Source organism: Ahaetulla prasina, chromosome 2, assembly GCF_028640845.1.
Source record: "Ahaetulla prasina isolate Xishuangbanna chromosome 2, ASM2864084v1, whole genome shotgun sequence".
NCBI lineage: Eukaryota > Metazoa > Chordata > Lepidosauria > Squamata > Colubridae > Ahaetulla > Ahaetulla prasina.
In genome coordinates this window covers 261,458,093-261,484,098 of record NC_080540.1, presented here as the reverse complement: position 1 = coordinate 261,484,098, position 26,006 = coordinate 261,458,093, and the positions used below count along the sequence as shown (strand labels likewise).

The 26,006-nt window shown below is 36.4% G+C and overlaps 1 long non-coding RNA gene across 1 annotated transcript; it reads right to left on the bottom strand.

The window, feature by feature from the left end:
* Positions 1-8,167: 8,167 nt before the first annotated feature.
* Positions 8,168-14,561, bottom strand: LOC131192422 (uncharacterized). The gene is made up of 3 exons (XR_009153733.1): positions 14,455-14,561; positions 11,771-11,940; positions 8,168-8,334 (listed from the first exon to the last, which is right to left on the bottom strand). It is a non-coding gene; the product is annotated as an uncharacterized LOC131192422 (long non-coding RNA).
* Positions 14,562-26,006: the final 11,445 nt, after the last annotated feature.

The window sequence follows — 26,006 nt, the reverse complement described above, 5'->3', positions numbered from 1 at the left end:
CCCAGTCCAGCGCAGGTGAATAAGTGAGTTTTAAGCTCGCGGCGAAAGGTTCGGAGGTCCGGAAGTTGACGAAGTCCTGGGGGGAGTTCGTTCCAGAGGGCGGGAGCCCCCATAGAGAAGGCCCTTCCCCTGGGCATCGCCAGACGACACTGTCGCGCCGACGGCACCCTGAGGAGTCCCTCTCTGTGAGAGCGCACGGGTCGGTGAGAGGTATTCGGTAGCAGCAGGCGGTCCCGTAAGTTTAAATATGCCCACCGCTAACAATTTAACTATAACTGCAACTATAAAATTAAAGAAAGAACTATTATGTTGCTTTATAGAATATGTTGCTGAATGCAAACTTTTGAGAAAGCAATAGCATGTGTGTTTTGGTCCATTACTTTTCTTTTCAAATAATTATGAAGAAGTTTTAAAAAGGAAAAGAAATGGCAAGTGAAAAATGATAAATACATTTTAAGTAGCATGAAAGATTATAGTGCCACTTTCTTAAATCAACTTTAACATACTATATGAAGGATAATTGTTTTGAAATGACATTACTCCTGTAGTACATTTCCATAACATCATTACAGGCAATTTAGAGAATTTGAGTTCCAAAGCACTACACATCAATGAATTAAAATGCTATGGGATATGAAAAATAAACCTTGGTCTTTAAACTTATATAAGCTAAATTATTACCACTACTTCATCTCAATTCTATTCAGACTTTTAAAATCTTGAAAGAAATATTTACAGTGCTGAGAAAATGTATTGAGAAAAAGCACCCTTAGAAGTCATCCATGTGCTGGTATCCCAGAAGTTATATTATTTTTTAAATAAGGGAATGCTTCCAGTGATAGTAGAACAAAGTAAGATACCATGTGTGAGTAAATGGTCATATAAATCCATTTAATAATTAAATAAAAATATTCTAGAGAATTATTGGGGTGGCTTTTAATTTTCAAAAGACCTTCCATTCTTTAAACGGAAAGGAAAATACCTAGGGATTTGTAGTTTGAATCCAAATTCATATGGCCATTGTGTACATTTCTTTAGATATGCACACCTTTGCATTCACGTTTCCTAAGTAAATGTGTCTGATTTATACTTTTCTATATCATATATACTGGTTCTTAATATATTCATTTTGTAAGTTCTTCCAGTAATGTTATGTGATGCACTGTAATATCCTTGCAGATTTGAAAAATAGAATTGGTAGCCTCATATTAATAGGAAAACCAAGAATAACAATCTCTCCCATTGTTAGCCAGCTGCATATTTCTTACTGAGATGGTGAGCCTGCATATGAATTACCCTTCACTGATAACAGGTGCCATCTGTCCCTTACTCATTGGGCACAGATGTACATTATTTTTATCAACATGTGCAGACACCTGGGTTGTGCAAATTACAAAAATATTCAGAATTATACCATTCACAAGGGCATGGCTGAACTCCTTGCCTACCGTGTCCATTAGTATAACATTTGATAACTACGTGATCTCAATACATACCAGTTTACAGGTAGTCCTGAACTTACAACCATCGTGTGGAATTACAGTCATAAGTCATTACAATCATAAATCAAGGCATCACATGACTGGATTCAAAGTTATAACATTTTTTACAATGGTCATTAAGTGACCGCTGTGGCTGTTAAGGAAACACCATGGTCATTAAGTTAATTCATTTTTCCCAATCGGCGTTTTTTTGCCTGTAACCAGAAGTGAATGCCAGCAAATGGTGAAAATGGTACAAATTGCAATCATGTGATCACAAGATAATGGAAACAGCCATAAAGGTGAGCCAGTTGCCGGGGTCCCAAAAGGCAACCATGTGACTGTGGGGTGTTATGTATGTTTGTGCAGCTGTTGTAATTCCAAAACTGGGTTGTAAGTGGGTCTGGGAGGTCCATTGTAACTTTGAAAACTTACGATCAAGTGGTCATGAGTCTAGGATTACCTGTATAGTCTCCCTTCCAAGAAATTTCCAAAACAAAATCTGAAGTTGTACTGCTTATTTTTCTGCTTAACTTAGAGATTTTCTCTTTCTGAAAAAAAATACCCTGTTCAAAGGCAAAGTGATTATGTTTGGTATTCAAAGGTGGCATCCTTGGGTAATTCCAAAATTCAGTATATCCTATGTTCAGCAAAAAGGCATAGAGGTTGATGGGACTACCCACTGATATTGATAATATTTCAACAAACAGAACCTATGTTAAGGTCTCACCAAATCCAAAAGCAGTTGTAAATGTGATAATAAGCTTTCTGAAGACTTAACAGGAGGGAAATACGTTTAAATCCATTTTACAATGTATCGGGCGGTTTAGAAAGAAGTGGAGTTACAATAAGCTCTGACATGTTATAACCCCAGTGCATTTCAGCTGAGTGTATTTTCCTCATTGTTTTTATGACTCTGAAAACTTTTGCTTCATGTTGCTTGTATGCAATGTCCTTTTAGCTGTGTGCACAGATAAGGGCAACAAGAAATGTATTTTGTTTGTTAAAATTATTACATTAAATGCTCATCCCCAGTGCAATTTTCAAATGGGAATTGACCAAGTCTTGTGTGGTAATGTGCAAATTTGCAGGCAATTTGAACTGATTTGGCTCTTCAGAAGGTTAAGGTAGTTTAATGGTCGAAAGCACATTGCTGCACACAGCAAGCTGCAAAAAGTCAAAGGGTTAGAGGATTAGGATTTCATTTCCTTTTAGCCATTGCCATGTCTGTTTCCTGTCCAAACTGTTTCTTGTTCATGTTTAACCCATGCTTTTAAAGCCAAGAATGATCATGAACTTGTGGGCCTTGGGCTTCATTTTAACAAGCCGTCTCTTGCACTTCGATATGTAATTTGTCATAAATGTCATAGGTCAGGAGGTGTTAGAAACTTGCAGCTAGCAGATGGTTGTTAGTTAGCTAGCAGTGGTTTATCTTTTAGAAGATTAAAAGATGCATTGTGGTATTTATTTACTTGAATGTGCAATGTCATACCTCTCTCAAATGCTTTTAAGTTTCTTAGTTGACTTTAGATGGAAATGGGCAGCAGCTGATGAGAAGAATTCTATTTGTCCTTACTTGGGCTCCATATGAATCCCATCTTCAGTCGTGTATAAGAAGCTGAATTCATTTAATGTTTAAGTCAGTGCAGAGTTAATATTGTTTAATGTTTCTTTAATACTTAAATTTAGTAACATTTGAGAGGTGGTTTCTTTTCTGGTTCTGTATAGTGAATCTTCAATAAACACAATTGTTATAAAACAAAGGTGATGTACCAGAGATTTCAGTCAACATATTAACAGAATTCATTATTATACCCATCTCTTCCAGAGACATAACATTGCAACTAAAATCTTAAAACATAGTCTGATAACATTGCCATAAAGTAAGGTGGAATAAGATATAGGCTTCACATTTTTTTAAGAGACTAAAGCCACATCAAAATGCAAGAAGAAATGTTTTTGTTGATCTCCAACACCCCTCAAAATAGTCTACATGATAAAAGTGAGGAATTGTGGAAATTGTGCTGAGATAATGTCCAGAGACATATGTAGTTTAAAAATGAAACTACAATGGAATTCATTAATAAAAGTAAACTGGATGAGTCCATCCTGCTATGATAATTTATTAACTGTAACTCAGGAGTAAAACAAATTCGATGGAAAATACGTACAGAAAAAATTGGGCTCCTCCTGAACAAAATGTCTATGTGCTATAAGGTGCATGAGTTGTAACATCCTCTCTCCATCAACAGCAACATGATGTTAATGATAATGTTGCTGGCATACTAGGATTTGCCATTGCTATTCTACCAATATAAATTCTGACTGAATATATAATGCCAGTTTAACTCTTTGGATTCATATGGGCTACCTATATTTAGGTTTATAAAACCGGCAGAAGAATCCACTAAAGGAGATACAATTCAGACTACTTAGGGAGTGAAACCACTTTATCCTCATTGATTCACATAATATTATCTGCTGTTGCCTGACATCATCCCTCCAAGAGAGGATTTTTCTATGGTCATCTTCTATCTTTTAACTAGAAATGCCTGACATTAAATGTGGAGCCTTCTGCATGCAAAGCATGTCTTGCACCCTTGAGCTATGGCTCCTCCCCATGAAATATTAATGATAATAACTAGTTCATTTATGGTAGCAAGAAATAAGCCAACCAGAGTCAGCACTTGCTGAAAATTGTGAACAAATCTCTTCTACAGTTCACTAGAGTACCTTGACCTCTAGACATCTATACTGAAAACTCACAAACTATTAGAGTATTGTCTTTGAGTTTTGGCCACTTCTGCAAATCTCTTTCTCCCTCCTTCTCCCCTCCTTCTCTCTCTCTCCATCCCCTCTTTCTCTCTGTCTCTCCCCTCTTTCTCTCTCTTTCTTGCTCTCCCACAAACAAATTGTAGACTAAGTATTTCTGAAAGGATTCTCTTTCATGGACTTCTTTTAAATATGAATCTTAATGTAATTCACTATATAGCAAACTAAAAATAGCCATGATCTCTCTTAATTGGTTTGGACCTGATCCACCTTGAGAATTGTACTATAAATCAACACATTTGAAGAAATATACTAGTTCCATTAGTCATAAACAAGTACTTTTGAATTCTTTTTTATTGGTAGAATGCTATTTCTACAAATGTGATTTTGAGTAGTTAAAACAATTTTCTGCCTCAAGAACAAGGGGAAAAGTACCTTTCTATCTTAAAACCATCATTTATGCAATTAATATGGTTGCATTTCAGTACAGAAGTGATGAATAAATTTATTTTTCTGTGGCAATAAGACTTTTATTCATGGCTAAGATTACTCATGTAAACATACCATCAGCATTTGATTTGTTCCAATGAGAAAAAGAAATGCTATATACTAATGGCAACTGTTTTTCATAAGAAACTTCAATGGATAAGAGTTGCTATTCCCAAATAGTAAAGCACTGGTAGTCATAAGCTATATGATGGCTATCAATAAGGTTTATAAAAAGAAAATCAGGAAGACTGTATATTTTTTTTAGTGAGCATGAAAGAAAAAAAGAGATCTGATGAGACTGGGTTTATTTCATAATAAGAAAGCATATTAACTATAAACATTTAAGTCATATGTAGTTTAGATGTCTTGTCAGGGGGTGGCTATTAGCTTGTTTCTTTGATGGTAGTTCACAATGCAATATTATTGGCTGCACCACTGTGAGCTGAAACAAAAGAGCTCCATGGAGCTCCGCCCCCCACCATTCTTTCTACTGACACTGCCCCTTGTTCACAAAACCCTTTTCAATTATATCCTTTGTTGTAAATGTTTACTTTTTCCATTCAAACCTCTGCTGTCTTGCTTCACTCCTCCAGGCAGGCAGCTAGCTGGAGCCAGAACAGAAGGTGAGGAAGATGGGAGGGGAAGGCAGCAGAGATCGCTAGCAAGGCCACATCAAAATGAAAACTCTTTTAAAAGGCATAATGTCCAGCTTTACATAAATCTTCTTCAAACATATTAGGAACTATAACTTTGCCTTTCAGCTTCAATTCAATTGAAACATTAACCACATTATATGAGCCACCAAGCATTTTAATTTCTTCAGTCTGGATCACTTTTTTTTTAAAGGACTTATCACTATTTGCAAACTTTGGGTTTTGAGAAAAATAATATTGTTTAGCAACAGCACACAGCAACTAGGGGGAAAAAGCTTTCTTTATATTTTGTCGTCTCAAAGCTCTAAAATGTCTTCTTCAGTTGTTCTTGTTTTGCACAGAAATAGCATTTTCGCTTCATGTTTACAATATAGTACAAAGAGTGCATTACAATACACTGCCAAACTCCAAAAAAGTGCTTTGAGATAACAAATCAAGGGAAATATAGCTGTTCCTGAAATTTTTCACACAAAGGTTTTTAAGAATATAATTATGGTTATTAAAATAACAAAGTAAAATAAATAAAAACTATATATATATATTAAAACACAAACAATAACATTGTATAATTATTAAAGTGCATTACTACTAAAATCATAACTGTTTTAAAGATGGTTCTAAAAATAACTGAACTTTCTATATATGCAGTTAACTAGGATACTGAAAATTTCTAGGCTTAAGTTCCCATTCTGGATATACAAACTGGACAGGCAATGGGATTTGTTTCTGAGCAAATATAAACAGGATTGTCTTACATATGAAACTTTGAGAAAAACAAAATCCTTGACTGCATATTATTTCCCCAGAAGTTACCAATGAATCCTGATGCAGTCTAATCCTTTGAACATTGCTCAGAAATGGATCTACACTAAAAAATGTTTTACATTATTAGTAAAATAAAAGGAGGTAACAAAGGGGATGTTAAATGTTGTTATGGGTTTTTTTCTATTTTCAGAAAAATAGAATATATTTTATATCAGATATACTTTTTAAAAATTGCTGTGAACTGCATGTTTTTTCCCGAACACCATCACTCTGCTAAACAAATGATTCCCTCAACACTGTCAAACTATTTACTAAATCTGCACTATTAATCTTCTCATCGTTCCCATCACCCATCTCCTTCTACTTATGACTGTATGACTGTAACTTTGTTGCTGGTAATCCTTATGATTTATATTGATATTGATTGTTTCTTGATTGCTTATTTGTACCCTATGATTATCATTAAGTGTTATATCATTAAGTGTTAAATTTGTACCCTATGACCATCATTAAGTGTTGTAAGTGTTGTACCTTGATGAAGGTATCTTTTCTTTTATATACACTGAGAGCATATGCACCAAGACAAATTCCTTGTGTGTCCAATCACACTTGGCCAATAAAAAAATTCTATTGTATTCTATTCTATACATAGAAAGTTCATTTATTTTTAGAACCATTGTTAAAAAAGTTATGGCTTTACAATAATAGTAATGTGCTTTAATAATAACATAATGTTATTGTTTGTATTTTAATACATATATAAGTTAAGAGGTAAAAGGGTATCTTCCAACTCTATTCTAATTTGAAATTTAGTTGACATCAATAACATCAAAATCCAATATATATTGGGTTAGTAACAGTTAATGGTATATTGGGTTAATAATGGTACTATAAGACCATACATTTTCACGAAAGAAAATCTGCATTTTTGCCATTGTGAGATAAATTAATGTAGTCCACAATGGCAAAAATGCAGATTTTCTTTAGCAAGAATTTTCATAAAATAAAAGGCATTCCTGCTGCAACTCTGAATTTCTGCAGCATTTCTATTTCGAAGGTTATGACTAGCTGAATGCCATAGCTGAACTTGTAACCAGGGAGAGGCAAGAGCTGCTTGGCACTAGCATGGCATCATAAGACAATGTAATGGAATTTTTCTTTGCCTGTCATCACCAAGGCAGTTCTTCTATGGTGAAGGGAATGAACAGTGCAATTTAATGTCTTCTAGAGGGTGGCAGGAGGGTGGGAAGGAAACTCAAAATCTTCACACACTGCCTTCTGAGTGGATCATTTTAGTGCTTGTGGCAAATAGGATATCCCTGTGGAATTTTTCTGTAAACGGGCCTGAAAAGAAAAGGATTAAGATCCTATAAAGGATGGAAATGTAACAAAAGGAGCACTTTTATGATGTAGCAGCATAAAAAAAAAGAGCTCTGTTGTGCAATTGATTGCTAAAGATCTTTGAATTGAACAGCCGACATTGTAGGCCTTGTTCCCTAAGGGTCTGGCAGCTTGTACAAAATTATATGTCTACACTAGAAAGAAAAAAAAAAGCATAGCTCTCATTTAGGGGCAAATAAGAGATTATTGGTTTGTTTCTACATCATTTTTTCCACACCTACTGAAAAGTGGCCTGTAGGGAGATTATACTCTAGTGAAAGTTGCTGCTAATTAAAACAAGTAATTAGTGTTCCTCCAGGCTTTGCGGTTTCACTCACTTTTGCCCGCCAGACAACATTAGTTTAAAAGCAATCCAATTTCTAGCAATAACAGACTGTAAAAAAGTCATTTAACAAGTATATAAGTGTAAGGTTACAGTTCAGCCTTTGATTTATCTTTTCCTGACTATTTAGAAATGCTATATGAAAGTTGGTGGGAGTACGAGTTCTGGGACATGACAACGAAAGATGTTAAAAATAATTTTTCAATTTAAAAAAAACCCATTAAAACCCAGTTCATTTAGAAAGATATCAGAAAGGCTATAAGAGAGTGTTCTGAAACCCACATTTAAAAAGGATTTAATGCAGACCTGCACTTACCGTTTTATAAACAGATCATTTCATTAAGTCCTTTTGTTCTGGCTCCTGCATCTGGTGAAATGGAGACTTGTTATAGACTCTAACTCTCCTTGACATGAAGAAAAGCAGTTAAGTTTAACATATTGCTGCTTTAGGCTGTCACGAGACAAAAATGATTATGGATATGTGTTGTTGTTTATCCAAAGCGCTTTGTAACCTGAACAGATTAATTTAAAGGAAAAATTCTAGCTGACCCCCTTCCTCCCACACACGCACACTTCAAAGTAATAAATTGTAGATATAAAAAGGCTGGAATATCTGCTTTTGCATGTAGTTTTGCTTGTAATGCTACTGTCATTTTATAATTGGCTGTCACTGACCTTGTGTCTTAGACACTTTTTTTAAGGCAAAGATGGGCTCAACTGATATGAGTAGAAGTGGGAAAAAGAAGTGGATGGGGGAAGGGATGGAGAAGAAACATTTCAGGATTGTTTCTAGGGCTGTATTATTTTATTTTTCTTGAAGAGTGAAGCAGAAGAAGGAAAGACAATCCCTGATAAGATAGGGGAAGATTTTAAACAGAACCTGAAGATGGTTTAGCAATCATGAGTGGAAAGTTGTGTAATGCAACACAAAAATGTCATTTATATCCTAACTGGTTTTTTTTTTTAACCTGATATCATTAGAAAAAAATCTATGCAGTGGCGCTTATTTCTTTCACAGCCTTCATTTTAAATGAACAGAGGCTTTATTGCTGGAAAAGGGGAAGTAGAAAATCTCCACTTAACAATTTCACTATTTTTTCTTTCTTTTTCTTTCCAAAGTTTCAAATGCTGTTTAAAGAGGATCATTCACCAGTACTTGCTTACTATACATTTTATGCATTACCCCGTAGCATGTACATTATTAAAAATGTGAGAAAAGATAATTTAGTGGTACAATAAAGCATTTTCCATGCTGTCTAAAATAAGATTTGAGAGACTATAGTTATTTTGATTAGTCATACTGGAATAAAAATCAGAAGATGGGGCAATTAAAAACTAATTTGGAGTTTTACTCTTCTCCATGCCAACCTGTTTGGTTTTATGCAACAAACTTTTCCTTGGACATTTGACAGTGCCTGCTAAATTATTGCTAATAGATATAGTTTACTCACTTGTATTGGTCATACACAAGCTATATTTCCCAAAATGCATGCAAAAAAGCTTTCATGGGAAGCTAACATATACACACACACACAGAGAGAGAGAGAGAGCAACACTTTTTACATTTGTATAATTAGATCTATTAGTGTGACACCCCTAAGAGTTTCATTAAAGAAAAGGAGAAAGCTGTACTTTTGTGCTCTGATAAGGCTTGTGCAGAAAATATTATCCGTAAATGGTACTCATAGTTTCTACTATTCTTGGCATTATCCTTTATTTTTTTATATGGGTGAATTCCTGGGTGCTACTCTAGCAGAGCAGCCCTTAGGGCACCAGAGGGCAGAATCTGCTCTGATTTACATGTATACTAAATCCTGTGTAGATTAGTCCAGAAGCATACAGTCCGTATAATAGATCTAATTTTATGTAATTTGCAATATTTGCACAGCAATTCCATTATCAGGCAGAGGATCATTTTAAATATAATTTAAAAATAAAGATCACATTAATGCTTACTCTGAACATAAAATAGAAGCCTCCTTCTATAAACAGGATTCAAGCTCAGCTTTTCGTATTTGTTTTTAAAATATTATTGTACTGAAAATATAATTTCACTGCAAGTTCTCTTTCCCCCCGTTCCCCTCACTTTAAATTATTTCAGTTACACACTGTTACTGGATTATTTCTGTTACAAATGATTTCAGTTGTACATGTCCAAATGAATCACAGGGCACTATATTTCATTTATGGAGTGAAAAAGGTAGCAAGTCAACCCATCAAGCACAATGCATGTAGAGAAGCAGGCAACAGACTTATAGGTCAGGTTCCTGTGCACAGCGCTGAATTATCTCTGCTGTCTCCTTTGAAAATCTAGTTTACTTTTTTTCCCAGAGTTGTCACGCCTGCATGCAGGCACAGACATTCGCCACACTTCCTATCTTATTTCCTTTTGAAAGTACAATATAATCCCCAGTATCAGTTTCAAGGTGATTTTTTGTAAATTGACAAAACCCTCTGTTGAGGGAGTGGGAGGGCCCGTGCAGCAACTGTGCAACTCGCCCACTGGCACAGGAATATAATTCTAACTGGGAGACATGTTGTCTGAACTAGCAGTCAATATAAAATGTCCAGTAAGTTATTTAGTCAATTTGTAGGAACACTTTCCTCAAAACAGTAGAAAGTTTTGTCCCTGCAAAGGAGCAATATGACACCAAAATGGATGCTGCTTTCACTTATGGCTGCAAATTATTATTATTATTATTATTATTATTATTATTATTATTATTATTATTATTATTATTATTATTATTATTTAGAAATGAGTAAATAATCTTGCATATAAATATACATTTAATATATGCTATTTTATATTAAGTCAGTTATTGGGATTCTTCGATACAATTTCCAGATCGACAGATTTTATAGAGCCAAATATTGGTGTAGCTATCATTTCTGGTAATTACTTCTTAAATTGTTTTAAAATAAGGGTCAGTTTTAAAGGAAAAATAACTGTAATTACCACACAGCAAGCCCTTTTGACTTCAACATGGTTTACACATAGTTGAGTATCTATATAATTTCGGTATTAAAAGTTGTTTTATGTTAAAAGAATTGGTACTAATGTTGTATGAGATTGCAGGAATGAATATCGTGTGGCAGATCATATTACAGTCTGATTCTACAGATTACCTATCTACAAAAGGTTAATGAATCTGGTTTAAGCATATGACTTTACTGTATATTTGATTATCTGTTAACAGAGTAAAATATTGTACCTTCTCCTGTAACAGGATTTGTGGAATGTGGAAAGACACTGCACAGATACAGACATAAACACACATGTACACATATCAAATACATTTATGTGTATATATACCAGATAGTCACACACTAATGTAATATACATTATAACGCATATCAATATACATATAATTCATGCTTGTATGTTGCTATTTATGATATATTATTAAATAACGACAGGAAAACAACATTAAAAAACCCAAAATGAAATAAATCAAGTATATCAAAAAATCAATTGAAAGATCAGTGAAAGCTCTTTAAGGGGCAAACATATTATGTTTAATTTGTAAGGACATCAGTAAGAAAGTCTGATAAACTATATAATATTTCAGAACACTGGATTTGTTTTTACATAAAGTGGAATGTGGAACTGAATTTTTTGTAAGACTTTACGTTTCAGAGGAAACACGTGAGGAAGCATAATAAGTACTTAGAAGTAATTCTAGAAAGTACAAATACTGTAAGATAAGTGAAAGGCAACAGTTTATATCTGTCAAAAATAGGGCACTGTGTTTTGCACCAGGTGAATTTTTTTAAGTCCTTTCAAATGAAGTGTTACAGTGCTCAATATAAAAAGGACAACCAGGCAGGCAGAGTGACAAAAAAATAAGTAGAAGTTAGGTACATGACTGGTAATTGAAACTGACCTGATGATTACATAATTCTGCATTGATACATCATCCACAATTAGACATGTCCCTTGATGTCACTCCTATAGCAACTGGCTAGATCCATGTGCAGGTTTTGTGTCAAAATAATTTTTTGTTGTTATTTTCTAAATATAATTTTTTAACTCTGAGAAATACTTCTATGGCTTCTATAGGAAAGATAAAATAAAAATGCATGAAATAATTAATCATTTCGAAATTTGTATTTAGGTTTTCAGAAAGTGAATTAGTAAATAACTGGTGCTTAAGTAAATCTAGATCACAAGCTACTGAAGCTTATTTATTTATTTATTTATTTATTTAAATTTTTATACCGCCCTTCTCCCGAAGGACTCAGGGCGGTGTACAGCCAAAGTTAAAACAATTTAAATATACAGAATTAAAATATCAATTTAAAATACATATTCAATAATGGCCAAATTAAAACCGTCAATTGACCCAACCTAAAATACCCCATATAAAATTACAAAAAATTAAAATTTGGAAATTTAAAAATCAAGCCAGTCCCGCTTGGATAAATAAATAAGTTTTTAATTCCCGGTGAAAGGTCCGAAGGTCAGATAATTGGCGCAAACCGGGGGGAAGTTCGTTCCAGAGGGTAGGTGCTCCAACAGAGAAGGCCCTTCCCCTGGGGGCCGCCAGCCGGCATTGCTTGGCGGATGGCACCCTGAGAAGACCTTCTCTGTGAGAGCGTATGGGTCGGTGGGAGGCATAAGGTAACAGCAGGCGGTCCCGTAAGTACCCAGGCCCTAAGCCATGGAGCGCTTTAAAGGTGGTAACCAAAACCTTGAAGCGCACCCGAAAGACCACAGGTAGCCAGTGCAGACTGCGCAGGAGTGGTGTTACCCGGGAGCAACGTGGAGCTCCCTCAATCACCTGCGCAGCTGCATTCTGGACTAACTGGAGTCTCCGAGTGCACTTCAGGGGTAGCCCCATGTAGAGAGCATTGCAATAATCCAGACGAGAAGTGACAAGAGCATGAGTAACTGTGCATAAGGCATCCCGGTCCAGAAAGGGGCGCAACTGGCGAACCAGGCGAACCTGGTAAAAGGCTCTCCTGGAGACGGCCGCCAGATGCTCTTCAAATGACAGCCGTCCATCCAGGAGAATGCCCAAGTTGCGTACCCTCTCTGTTGGGGCCAGTGACTCGCCCCCAACAGACAGCTGCGGTTGCAGCTGACTGTACCGGGGTGCTGGCATCCACAGCCACTTCGTCTTGGATGGATTGAGTCTGAGTCTGTTTCTTCCCATCCAGACCCGTACGGCCTCCAGGCAATGGGACAACAGTTCGACAGCTTCGTTGGGGTGTTATACAGATACTGTGTCATTCCCCAGTCTCTGAATGAAAAAGAATTCATATTCTAATATCCCTTTCAGAGGTTCTTACAAATGCATGTCAAGCATCTTATATTAGTGAAGGTTAGTGAATAATCTAAATCAGGGGTAGTCAACCTTTTTATACCTACCGCCCACTTTTGTATTTCTGTTAGTAGTAAAATTTACTAACCGCCCACTGGTTCCACAGTAACGCGCTGTGTATGCGCATGCCTCTTGCGCATTGTGGATTGGGTTTGAGGGGGCGCCGGCTACCAGCTCTGCTTGTCTCTTACAGCTGGGTGGTGTGGAGAGAGATGCGCGAGCTATTCTTGGATGAGGCTGTTTTGTTTGCGGTCGCACTATAGCACCATTTAGGTTCACTTACGTAACGTGAACTAAATTTATGTGTGGGTGATACAAATAGTATACTTTCAGAAATTTAAATTGTCACAGGGAATTTTATGAAAACCTAATGAAAATGTTTTTAAATAATGCTATGAAATTTTTTATAAAGTCAATTAAATTAAAAAAAGGGAAAGTGTTTCAGTATCGTACAAAACCCCTACCGACCACCATGAAAGCTGGAATGCCGACTAGTGAGCAGTAGGGACCAGGTTGACTACCACTGATCTAAACAGTTAATTATAATATTGCCTTCATATTTTAAGGGATATCTTTATGCCCAGGACTACCTCCAAATCAATTGTTAAGCTTTTATTTATTTATGCATTTGTTTGTTTTATTTTAATATTGAATTGTATTTAGCATTTTAATCTAAATACTAAATATATTTAATCTGGTCAGATTTGATATTTAGTTTATATAAACTGACAAAATTGAACAGACGTTCAAATTAATATACACTAATCTCAAAATGATATTTAATACAAAAAGTCATGGTTCAAAAATGTCAATAGTCACAGATCCATTTTTAAATATCCAGTCAGCAAAGCAGCAATCATATTTTCGCAAGGATATGTTGTATTTCTTGCTAGATGTGGTGTATACAGTTTTAATTATTCATAACATCAGCTTCTCAAATATAAATAGACAGGGAAAGAAAATAAATGTTTCCTGAAATAAATGCCTGATTATTATTCAATTTATTATATAATAATTTGCATTCAGTTGTGGTATTTTTTCTATGAATGGCTAATGCCTACAATTGATATGTGATAGACCACATATTTTATGATCTGAAGAAGACCACTTGAGTTAGCCACCCAGGGCATGGATGTAATGTATATAGTAGCCCTATTCATATATATTACAATTATAGTCCTGATAGTTCATATCAGGGCCATAAAAATCCAGACAAATATAAATAATAGAAAAAAGCTACCAACTGTTTAACTCATTGCCGTGTATAGTAGTTGTCCAGATTTTTGGAGCTCAGTCATGGTAGGATTACCATATATACCACTTAATTTCTTGCTTTGAAATTTTTATTGAGCACAGAACAAAATGCTGCAAATAAACACATAATGAATATAATTGATTTTATGATTTTATGGACTTACAAAACATGCCAAGGCCCAGACTTCAAACAGGTTCAGATATTAAGTATACACTGAAATTTTTTTGTATGAAATGCTGGTATAGTACATAGAAGCACCACATGTACTAGTGGTGCAGGATTTATTCAAATATCACTCATATTATTCCATTCCCCTTCCCGCCCCAGCAAGTTCTCTCTTAAACTTCCAGATGTTCCCTGGATATGATGAGAGTATATCTTAATAGCTGTATTTAAAGCTACAAGATTGTTGCCAAATTACCTGAACAATCATATCACATCCAAAATGAAACATTACAATTGCCAAAAACAAAAAGGCCACATATTGCAGGAACAATTAGCCAACTTTTCTGATAAAAAGTAAAAATGGATAGACTTTGCAGCTTTCATACTATATACGTCATTGGGATGTACTATGGTTAAAGACCTTTAGAATTTATTTTTCCAAACATATGTTCACATTGTTTTCATTTTGAATCCCTTTTGGCAAGATATTCTGGGAAGAAACATCATAGTCAACCATCAAATTATAAATGTACTTGTTTCTTAGTAATTCAGAAAGTATTATGTTGTCATTTATTTTTCCTGAAAGGTCTTTAAAATACAGCTGTATCTTTTTTTCTGTTGAATGTGTGTTTTAAATACATACACATTATATTGGACATAAGTGGTGTTTATAATTTATTCCACTATTAATACTTTTCCATAGACTTATTCAAAGTTAAGACAGGACCATTTAGGCCTAAAACTCAACTGACCCTCTCATTGTTGGAAGCCAATTGAAAACATGCTTTATAGGTAGCTGTCCAGTTTTTGCTTGTACATATTCACTGAAGGGGAACTTCAGTGAATTGGTTGTATCATTGGTTCCACTGTCACTCAAACCAAAATCTTCCTGTAAGTTAACTTCATTATTTCTTATCCTGCACTCTCAGACAGTAAAGAAGAGGTCTTGATCTTCTTCTGTGTAACACCCCTTCATGTACTTGAAATGTGTGATTTTATCTCCCTTCCAGTCTTCTCACTGCTAAAGATATTTAACTGTTAAGATTTTTTTCCTGTTTTCTGTCATCCTCCATGCCCTTTTCCACCCCCTACCCTTTCATGTTTTTTTGTTAAATGTGATGCCAGAATTGATCATGGTACTTAAAATAGGGCTGACTAACACAGAATGTAGTGTAATGATTACTTCCTGTGATTTGATAGCTATACTTCTATTGGGGCAATGTAAAATTGCATTTCTTTTGGCTGCCACATCACCTAACAGATTCATATTAGGATTGTGAACAAATATAGCATGCCCTACTACTGAACAAAGCATGAAAGTCACCTCCATCTGATTATGATGTTATAAAATGACAGTTAATGGCTAGTTATCAAATTTATTATTGTTGCATTTTTCAAGGAGAGACAGAAGAAACTGTGTGTGTATATATTTTGACTTTCTGTTGGGGGTTGGAGAGCATTTGCAGTTCTATCTCAAGCATCTAATCAGACCAGCTTTAAGTCAAAACTGTTATGAGACAATTTTGCCAAAATTAGGCATGACATTTGATGCTAAAAATCCCAAAACCAGAGGTCCATAACCAACTCTATTTTCATTGATATTTTGGCCATTTTAATCCTACTTTATAAATGTATGCTTCTATGTATATATTTTGTTTTTGATTCTTTCCAACAAAAATTAAGTTTAAAGTATTATATTTTTCACATGAATCAACATTATATTAGTTACATAATGATATTCACTCAAAATTTTTCTAAGATCAACTTCATTCAAACTGCTGCTCTCTTCATACATTGGATTTGAGTTTTTGTAATCCTTCAGGCATATTATTTGAGGAATTATGTGGATTCAGTTTCAACTTAACTTGTGGGCACTAAATTGATGAATGAGTGCTGCCATGGATCAAGAAGAAAATGTAGAAAGACTGAGACAAAGCTTGAACTGCAATAATTCTTTAAATAATTCACATATTTGGTTTGCTTCTCAAAACACAAATGAAAAGAATAATTACTCAGTTATAGGCAAACTTATTCCATGCATGCTTAAACATACACTCAAAAAACATGCTATCTTCCATTTCTCTAATGAATGGATGCAGCTATGCTGGGTGTCTCTTAGTTCCCATATATATGAAACTTGACATATTTACAATAATTGAAATAATTCATTATTATTTACTATTTATTGTTTTACAAGTATTTCCATTTATATAAAGTTATAATTATACCATTGTAGCACTTATGCCATGCTCTACCTATAAACCATAGTGATGAAAGAACATCTCTCTTTTCCTCCTCCTCCTCCTCTTCCTCCCCCCTCTCTCTCCCTTCCTCCCTCTCCTGGGGCACAATGTGATAAGCAGCAAACGCTAGAGGGAGAACTTAACAATTCTGGAGTAATACTGTAAGTCTATGGATCCTTTGGCGAAGGAGCAGAATGACACTGTTGCTACTGGCTTAAGAAAGCAAAGTTAGGCATGGACAATTAAAGTTCAGAAGTCAAGAGGTCAAGAATGGGATATAGGTAATTTATTGTCATGTTCCATCATAAGTGGCAGTGAAAAAGTTTGTACGGTACTCCTAACTGAAATAGATATTTTAAAAACCTCTCTGGAGGCAGTTTAACATGAAGAATAGGGTTACAGGGATTCTAATTTTTTTCTCATAAGGATTGCTTGTCATGTAAATGTCTGAGAAGTGAAGGAATGAATTATCATAAAATTTTGACAAATTTGATGGCTCAACCAAAGGGAAAAACAGACATTCTACTTATTGGGTTTTAATGAGACATGACATTTCAAATGAGTTTACATGACAGTTAGACCTTTTTCTTTTTTTGCTCCTGATTCTGAAGCATTTCTAAAGAAGGTACAAATGTGTGTGTGTGTGTGTGTGTGTGTGTGTGTGTGTGTGTGTGTATGAATGAGACGGGAATACAGGGATATCATTTTTATATTTACTATTTTAGATGCTCCATATTATGAATACCCAGAGATATACATGTAAAGATATGGGCAGATTCCCACATAGACACAAATTCATACATAGACAAATTGATCACAAAGTTTCTATGTAATCAATTTCCCTACTCTAATTTCTCCATAGGTTTGGGTGCTCCTTTCCTGAGAAGTCCCTGCCTTCATTTTCTCTTGCTACTCCCTGGCCCATACTTAATTCATTTTCTCTATAGTTTAATTTATATTAGATTAATTGAAAAACTATTCACAAGTAATGAAGATTCTGACACAGAGTAGAAATGTTATTTTATAGTTAATTCTGGAAATGGAAGTGGTGTTAATACATGAAAGGGGGGGGGAGAAAAGGAAGACCATTGTAAATTGATTAATTAATTAAGTGATCAAATGAATTAAATTATCTTATATTTCTTGATTTATTGTTATTCAGAGTTTGGTGCCTACAAGTTTAATATATTATGGTTCGTTGCATAGTCACTCAGACGTTTAGACAGGATTTGGTATTTGTATTCACCATTTGGGCCATGGTGGCACAGTGGTTAGAATGCAGTATTGCACTCTAATTCTGCTGACTGCCAGCAGACTCACCAGCTCCAGGTTGACTCAGATTTCCATCCTTCTGAGATCGGCAAAATGAGGACCCAAATTGTTGAGGGCAATATGTTAACTCTGTAGACTGCTTAAAGAAGGCTGTAAAGCACTGTGAAGTGGTGTATAAGTCTAAGTGCTATTGCTATTTGAGTTTTTCCCAAAGACCTGGGATAGGCAGATGTTGTTGTCTGATGGTATTAAAGATATCGTTGCAGTATGTATGTTCCAAGTAAAGCTGGCTTGTGCAATTGACTGATGGTGATTTTTGTTGTTACCAATGATATTCAAGTTTGCTGCTTTATTATTTCCAGAGCTGCCTTAATCTTCCTTGTTTCTAAGCAATATTTCTTGATCTGTATTCTTTAGTCTTCTTGTTGTTCAGCTTCTTTTCTTTCATTTGTTCTGCCTTTTTGCATCTAATTTTACCAAGCTTAATTTCTAACATGATCTTCCTTTATGATGGTGCATCATTATTGATTTTGTATTCAATGTATTCAGTTATAACTGCACTACTACACATTAGGTAGTTTGTTTCTTCCAGTGAGCTGCTGCTTATATTTGATATCACAGTATTCATATTTTTAATAGTTGTGCTAGCTGTTTTTCTGGAACACATGCAACCTTCACATAAGCAACATTATTTTGTACTTTCTAGATGCTCTGTTATTTTTTTTATTTATTTATTTTAGTTAGATGGCTTTGTTTTTTCCGAGGAAAAGGCAGAAAAGTGGATGCCTGGTTTGGAAATGAAAATATTCAATATCTATGCTGGCTTCCTCTACTGCTTACTCCCCCTGATTTGCCTCTAGAATCTGACCTACTTGTGGCAATGCTTCAATTTTTGCCCTGGATAGACCTTTAAAGTTTTTCCAATTCTGCTTCTGTGAACTTTTTATTTCATATTATAAGCTGACATTGATCTGGTCTTCTTTATTTCTGATTCTGGATGTTGTTTCTTTTTAGAACTGGTGCATCCTTTTCCGATATTTTCATTGGACTTAATTTGTAAGAAAAGATCATAAAACTTTTTTATACCTTGTATACTTTGAAAACCTTGTTTTCAAAGGTTTTATATATTTGTGACAGGTAAAGCATTTTTCTTCCAGTAGTCCTGCAGCTGCTAGCTTTGTTGCTTAGCTAAGAGTACTAAGTCCTGTAGCCCATTTATCTAGGAACTCCAAAACCCAGATGGGTTATTGTTGAGCTGGGTGATTATCAATCCAGTATGGATTTCTGTAAATTATGTCTCACATAAGATTTATGGGAAAGATACTTGTTGTCTGGCTCCCCTGATGAGACCTGAATCTATTATTATTATTATCTGTTCACAATAATGAGAAGTTGTATATATTGGGCCTGAACTACTTGCTGATGTCATTGATCCATCTTCTTTTAGATCTCTTTCGTGGACATTTTTTACCAAATGGAATCCATTTTATGACTGCGTTGGTCTATCTGCCATCAATTCTTCTTGATATCTGACCAGCCCATTTCCATTTTAATTCTTTTACTCTCTTGATGATATCATATGCTTCCATTTGTTCTCTAATCTGTGTGCAGGTCTTTCTATCTATCTTGTCTTGTGATGCCAAGCATGTATCTTTCCATGGCTGTTGCATTACTTGTAGCTTTTGTATCGATTGTGAATTTACTGTCCATGTTTCACTGTATATGTAAAGCTTATGCTTAGCTTGCTGAATGCCTGCCAGCTGTTCAATTTCCTTTATTGTATCAGCTTCTATTGAGATCCATTGGCCACGGTGTGTGTGTGTGTGTGTGTACCCAGTATAAACTTCTGTTGCTAAATCTAAGCCAGATAAGGAATAATGGATGGAAACTGACCAAGGAGAGATTCAACCTAGTAATGAGGAGGAACTTTCTGACAGTGAGAACAATCAACCAATCGAACAGTTTGCCTTCGGAAGTTGTGGGAGCTTCATCACTTGAGACTTTCAAGAAAAGATTGGACTGCCATTTGTCAGAAATGGTGTAGGGTCTCCTGCTTGAGCAGTGGGTTGGACTAGATGAGCTATAAGATCCCTTCCAACTCTGTTAATCTGTTAATCTAATTTGCATGTACAAAATATGCAGTTTATAGCCTTCCATGGAGAAAATTACAATGCAATGGCAATAATGAATGTAGACCCTGAAACCAATGCTAAAAACGTGAAGCAAATTTATTGTCTTAAATTAGCAGTTTATCTGAATATAAATTCTGTTAGTATTGCTTGGGCATTTATTGTCCAAACAGTTTATAAACAGGTATCTTATTAGAACAATAAGAATAAATTGATGTGGTCTTTCTTCATTTTAGTTTATGGGCATGTTTAGTCACTAAATAAGCTATTCTACTCATTTTAAATTGTCGGCTTTCTCCAGTTTCTCTTTTCATAAAGCTTCCCTCCTACTTTCTTTTTGTGTTTGTTAAGGATTTGGGGAATCGAACAAGAACATGTAAGGTGTGACCTAATTGGCTTTTTTCACTCATTTGGTTCTCTTGTGGTTTCCTATGGTTTATTTAGTTTTTGTTCAGTCAGTCGGAAAATCAGTCAAGTTGATATTTAGTTGATTTTGTAAATATCCTACTTTATTAGAACCAGTGGTGGATTTCAAAATTTTTTACTACCGGTCCTGTGAGTGTGGCTTGGTGGACATGGCTTGGTGGGCATGGCAGGGGAAGGATACTGCAAAATCCCCATTTCCTCCAGATCAGCTGGGACTTGGGAGGCAGAGAATAGATGGGGGTGGGGCCAGTCAGCAGTGGTATTTACCAGTTCTCCGAACTACTCAAAATTTCCATTACCAGTTCTCTAGAACCGGTCAGAACTTGCTGAAACCCACCTCTGATTAGAACATGAGAGTTGGCTGTACATGTTTATATCCCTTTGCCTCCATCTTGAAGGAATGAAGCAAATATCATCCTTGGCTCACAGCTTTTGTCCAACAGATTAGAACAGGGGTTCCCACCTGATGTGAGGCAGAAAGTTAAGAACTGAGAACAGACATTTTTCTGAGGTTAATACTTATTGTAGATTCTTAATGACATGTAATGAATGGAAACAGAATTTTGTAAAATGTAATGAAAATAAGATTATGTTTAACTTATTTGATGTGTTGCTTTTTGTTTTGTTTTTTCTCTTCTTTGGAGATATTCTTTGCCTGGTAAGTGCTCAGGAACTAGAATAGAGGAAAGTTGGAAATCAAGGTGAAATTGATCTTTGACATGGTGTGGTGACCCTGTTAACATATTAAATAAATGGTTCATTTAAAGCAACATGAGAAATTTTATTTTTGCAATCGAACAACCCTTGGTTTTTGAGGACTGTAAACAACAAATACCTCATCTCAAAATCTGTTATGCAGGGTCCAAAATAATTTGTGTATCAATATTTCAGTTCACTTTATCCCCCTTTTCCCCATTTTTAAGGCACTTAATGAGATGGTCCTTGAATGCTATTATCACAGCTCTGTATTTTTGGAAATCTCCTATCTTCTGTAGCATTTGTCCTTTTCATATTTTACTCATGTAACCTAGCTCAATTCCAACGATATGAAATGCTCTTTTTTTTCTCCCTGGGAAAAAATCCACTCAAATTTAGTGAGCTTGCATTATTTAATGAAAATGACATCAAGATGAAAACAAAAATTAGCATAGCAAAATACTCAAACATCATTAGTTAAAGTGGATTGTTTGTAATGTATAAAATGTGTTTATTTGCAAATCCAAAGTTCAGATTTCCTCATACATTTTCATACCGATAGAGATAAAATGCTAAAGTCTTAAATCCTTCTATGCCATGCTGAGTTGCTAAGGGCTGTTGAGTTTTTGTTATTTCTCCTCTTGAGTTGGCTCTGATTAAGCCTGCTGAGTGAAAAATTTGTATTTGCTGACAGAAATAGGAATCACACCACGTGCATTTGCAGCCAGCAAATGCTCCAATACATCACTGAGATTTGCTCAACCCACCTTCAGAGGGCAAATCGAGCATGTTATTTTCTGTTTAGATCTGATGCTGAAGCCTATCAGTCCCAAGTGCTACCCAATCTCTGATTAAAGAAAGGCCTACAAAGCTGTGTGTGTTGTTGCACTGCCTCATTAGAGGCTTGGATGGAATGACCCAGGAATTTTTGTACAAGACAGTGAGCGAACTTCAAATAGAAAAGTGCATCCATCAAACCCAAGAGAGGCTTTTATGACATTTTTCCTACTTTGCCTTTAAAGTCCTTTAGAAATACCCTTTCCTGTTATAGAGGAGAATCATCAGTAGAAACAAACAAGCCCCAAGTGCAGAAAAACCCACAGAATGACAATTCTTTTCCACTACCCTTGAGAGACCGTTGTACTCCTTAATACAACAGAAGATAGCTGGTATGCTTTATGAGAGCTGTATATTAAATACAATGAAAGTGCTTCTTGTTTGACAGACAGAATGTAAGAAGAAGATTTTTATATTGCAATATCCCCAAAGGAGAAAAAATAATGTTTCTGTGTACTTGTTTATAGAGAAACATTGCCTGTACCTAGAAAATTATATGAATAAGGGCGAACCACCTAACCACCACCAGCAGGCAGATTTTGGTCTTACAACATACCAGGATAAGCATGAAAAAATGGAACAAAGACAGATAAATGTGCATATCTCAGCTACCTGGAGGCAAATCTGCTCCTAGTAACATATGTTTATTTCTAGATCAAATTAGAGGACATATATGTATAGTTCTGTTGTTAAGCATGCTGTATTGCAAAAACAATAGGCAGTGGTTATTTGATTAAGAATGCAGGGGGAGCCTAGAATTTTAATCACGATTCTCCCACTTATGCATGTATAGGAATTACTTGATTGATTGATATAGGTGCAAACTAACAAAAACGTGATTCTGGGTGGTAAAGACAACAAAGTCACACTCAGCGTATATCAATATTACCCTTCACCTTCTGAGAATGTCTTATTGTAACATTTTGACCTAATATCTAAGGGAATAGCCAAGTCTTCAAAGGTTACTTACTAACAGACGTGAGAGCCAGTTGAATCTGGGGGAGAGGATTCCAACTACATAACAAAGAATTCAGAGATACGGGTATAGATTAATACTTTATCTATAAAATTTTCTTTGTGATTAGATTTATATGGGTGAAACAGTGCATCATAGGGAAACAGTTTTTTGAACCAAGGTACCTCAAATGTACTAAGGTGTCAAAAATAGCCCCGTGACTTTCATGGGAATGAAATCTGGGGAAGTGGTGGCTGCTTCAGTGCTACAGGCTACTGCTGGGCTGCTGGATTGATTCTATAGTCGTGGGATCTTCATTTTCAACATTCTGTGACAGTTTCCCAGTCATTTTCACAATCCCTTACTACTTCTCCCACCCAGCAGCAGCCACTATCAAGGGGTGGAGACATGGAGGAAGAGAGGAACAGAGAATAAAGAACTCTTGCACACTTTTCCTGGTCCATGCCACCAACCCTCCCCGTGTGCTCTCCTGACTTGTATCGTCTCCCATGTGCCTTCCCCAATCATACAGCACCTCTTTTGCACCACACAGCACCTTTCCTGACCCATAGCACCCCCTGAGCAGCTTCATGGCATCTCTTGTGCAGGTTTGGCATTTCTGCCACATCCTCAGCACACTCTTTCCAACACATACGGTACATTTTGCATGACCCATGTACCATTCCTGATCCTTACCCCTATGCATCCCTTCTTTCCCTTCCCCATCCTGCTGTAGCTACTTACCTGACTTCTGGACTTGGACTTGCAATTTCCTGCTGTTTTCCTTACTGAATTTCTCCCTACAAGCTCCCCACAAGCAAAATAAATGAAGAAACTGGCAGGCAGGCAGGCAGCGGAAAAGAAGGAAGGAAGGAAGGAAGGAAGGAAGGAAGGAAGGAAGGAAGGAAGGAAGGAAGGAAGGAAGGAAGGACATTTCTGATGCTCCGTACTAGCTTTCCACAAGGAAACTCCATGGGGCAGCTGAGAGAAAATCAGAAGTTGTTCCCATTCCCACTGCTTTTTGCCCACCCATGGTCATTCTGTTGCTCCATTTAAGTAAAAAAATATCTCTGAAACAGTTATTATTATTATTATTTTATTATTTATTAAATTTTTATACCGCCCTTCTCCCTAGGGACTCAGGGCGGTGTACAGCCAAAGATAAAAAACATAAGAAATATACAATTAAAACAACAATTTAAAACCAAGCATATTAGAAAATGGCCAATTTAAAATTTAAAATTACAACCCTAAAATAATAAAACCCCGGTTAAAAGATTTAAAAAATTAAAAAATTATTTAAAAATATTAAAAATATTAAGCCAGTCCCGCTTGTATAAATAGATGTGTTTTCAGCTCACGGCGAAAGGTCCGAAGATCAGGTAATTGACGCAATCCAGGGGGAAGTACATTCCAGAGCGTAGGAGCTCCCACAGAGAAGGCCCTACCCCTGGGGGCCGCCAGCCGACATTGTTTGGCGGACGGCACCCTGAGAAGACCCTCTTTGTGTGAGCGTACGGGTCGGTGGGAGGCATTAGGTAGTAGCAGGCGGTCCCGTAAGTACCCGGGCCCTAAGCCATGGAGCACTTTGAAGGTGGTAACCAAAATCTTAAAGCACACCCAAAAGACCACAGGAAGCCAGTGCAAGCCACGCAGGATCAGTGTTATATGGGAGCAACGAGTTGCTCCCACTATTACCCGCGCAGCTGCATTCTGGACTAGCTGCAGCCTCCGGGTGCACTTCAAGGGCAGCCCCATGTAGAGAGCATTGCAATAATCCAAACAGGAAGTGACAAGAGCGTGAGTGACCGTGCATAAGGCATCCCGGTCAAGGAAGGGGCGCAACTGGCGAACCAAGCGTACTTGGTAAAAAGCCCTCCTGGAGACGGCCGCCAAATGATCATCAAACGACAGCCGCCCATCCAGGAGGACGCCCAAGTTGCGCACCCTTTCCATTGGGGCCAATAACTCGCCCCCGACCGGGGTGCCGGCATCCACAGCCACTCCGTCTTGGAGGGATTGAGCTTGAGTCTGTTTCTCCCCATCCAGACCCGTACGGCTTCCAGACACCGGGACAGCACTTCGACAGCTTCGTTGGGGTGGTCCGGGGTGGAAAAGTACAGCTGCGTATCATCAGCGTACAGATGGTAACTTACCCCAAAACCACTGATGACCTCACCCAACGGCTTCATATAGATGTTGAACAGGAGAGGCGAGAGAATCGACCCCTGCGGCACCCCACAAGTGAGGCGCCTCGCGGTCGATCTCTGCCCCCCTGTCAACACCGTCTGTGACCCTATGGTTGTTTAATTAACATTAAAAACACTTCTGCAAACAACAAAAACAATCTCCAAAAAAGTAAAAAGTTCACCTTACCTTTTCCTGTAAACTTAGACAGTTTGCTGCTTTTAAAACAACACACATACAACAGAGGCAGACTTTCATTTTGATGTCACAGCACTGTTTTCATCATCCAGCCCCCTCTTCCATCCCCTCCTGTGCTCCGCATGAGGCCATCACACCAACACCTAGTCTCACAATTCTAGTTCCACAAAATTTGCTTCTGGGTGGTAGCCTGGAAATGTTACTATGTCGCACAGTTTTTTCATGAAACAAGATATGTATAAGTCTATGCATATTTATTTAAGAATAAATTGTACTGAAACCAATGAACCATCTTTCATTTTAAAACTCCAGCTTACATAAGGAATTAATTGTAAACCTCCTTACACTCAGCGAGCTAAAGTGAATTCCTTAATTCTTACTGAAATTAAGGACAAAATTAAAAGTAACTAATTCCGTTGATGTGAATGGGATC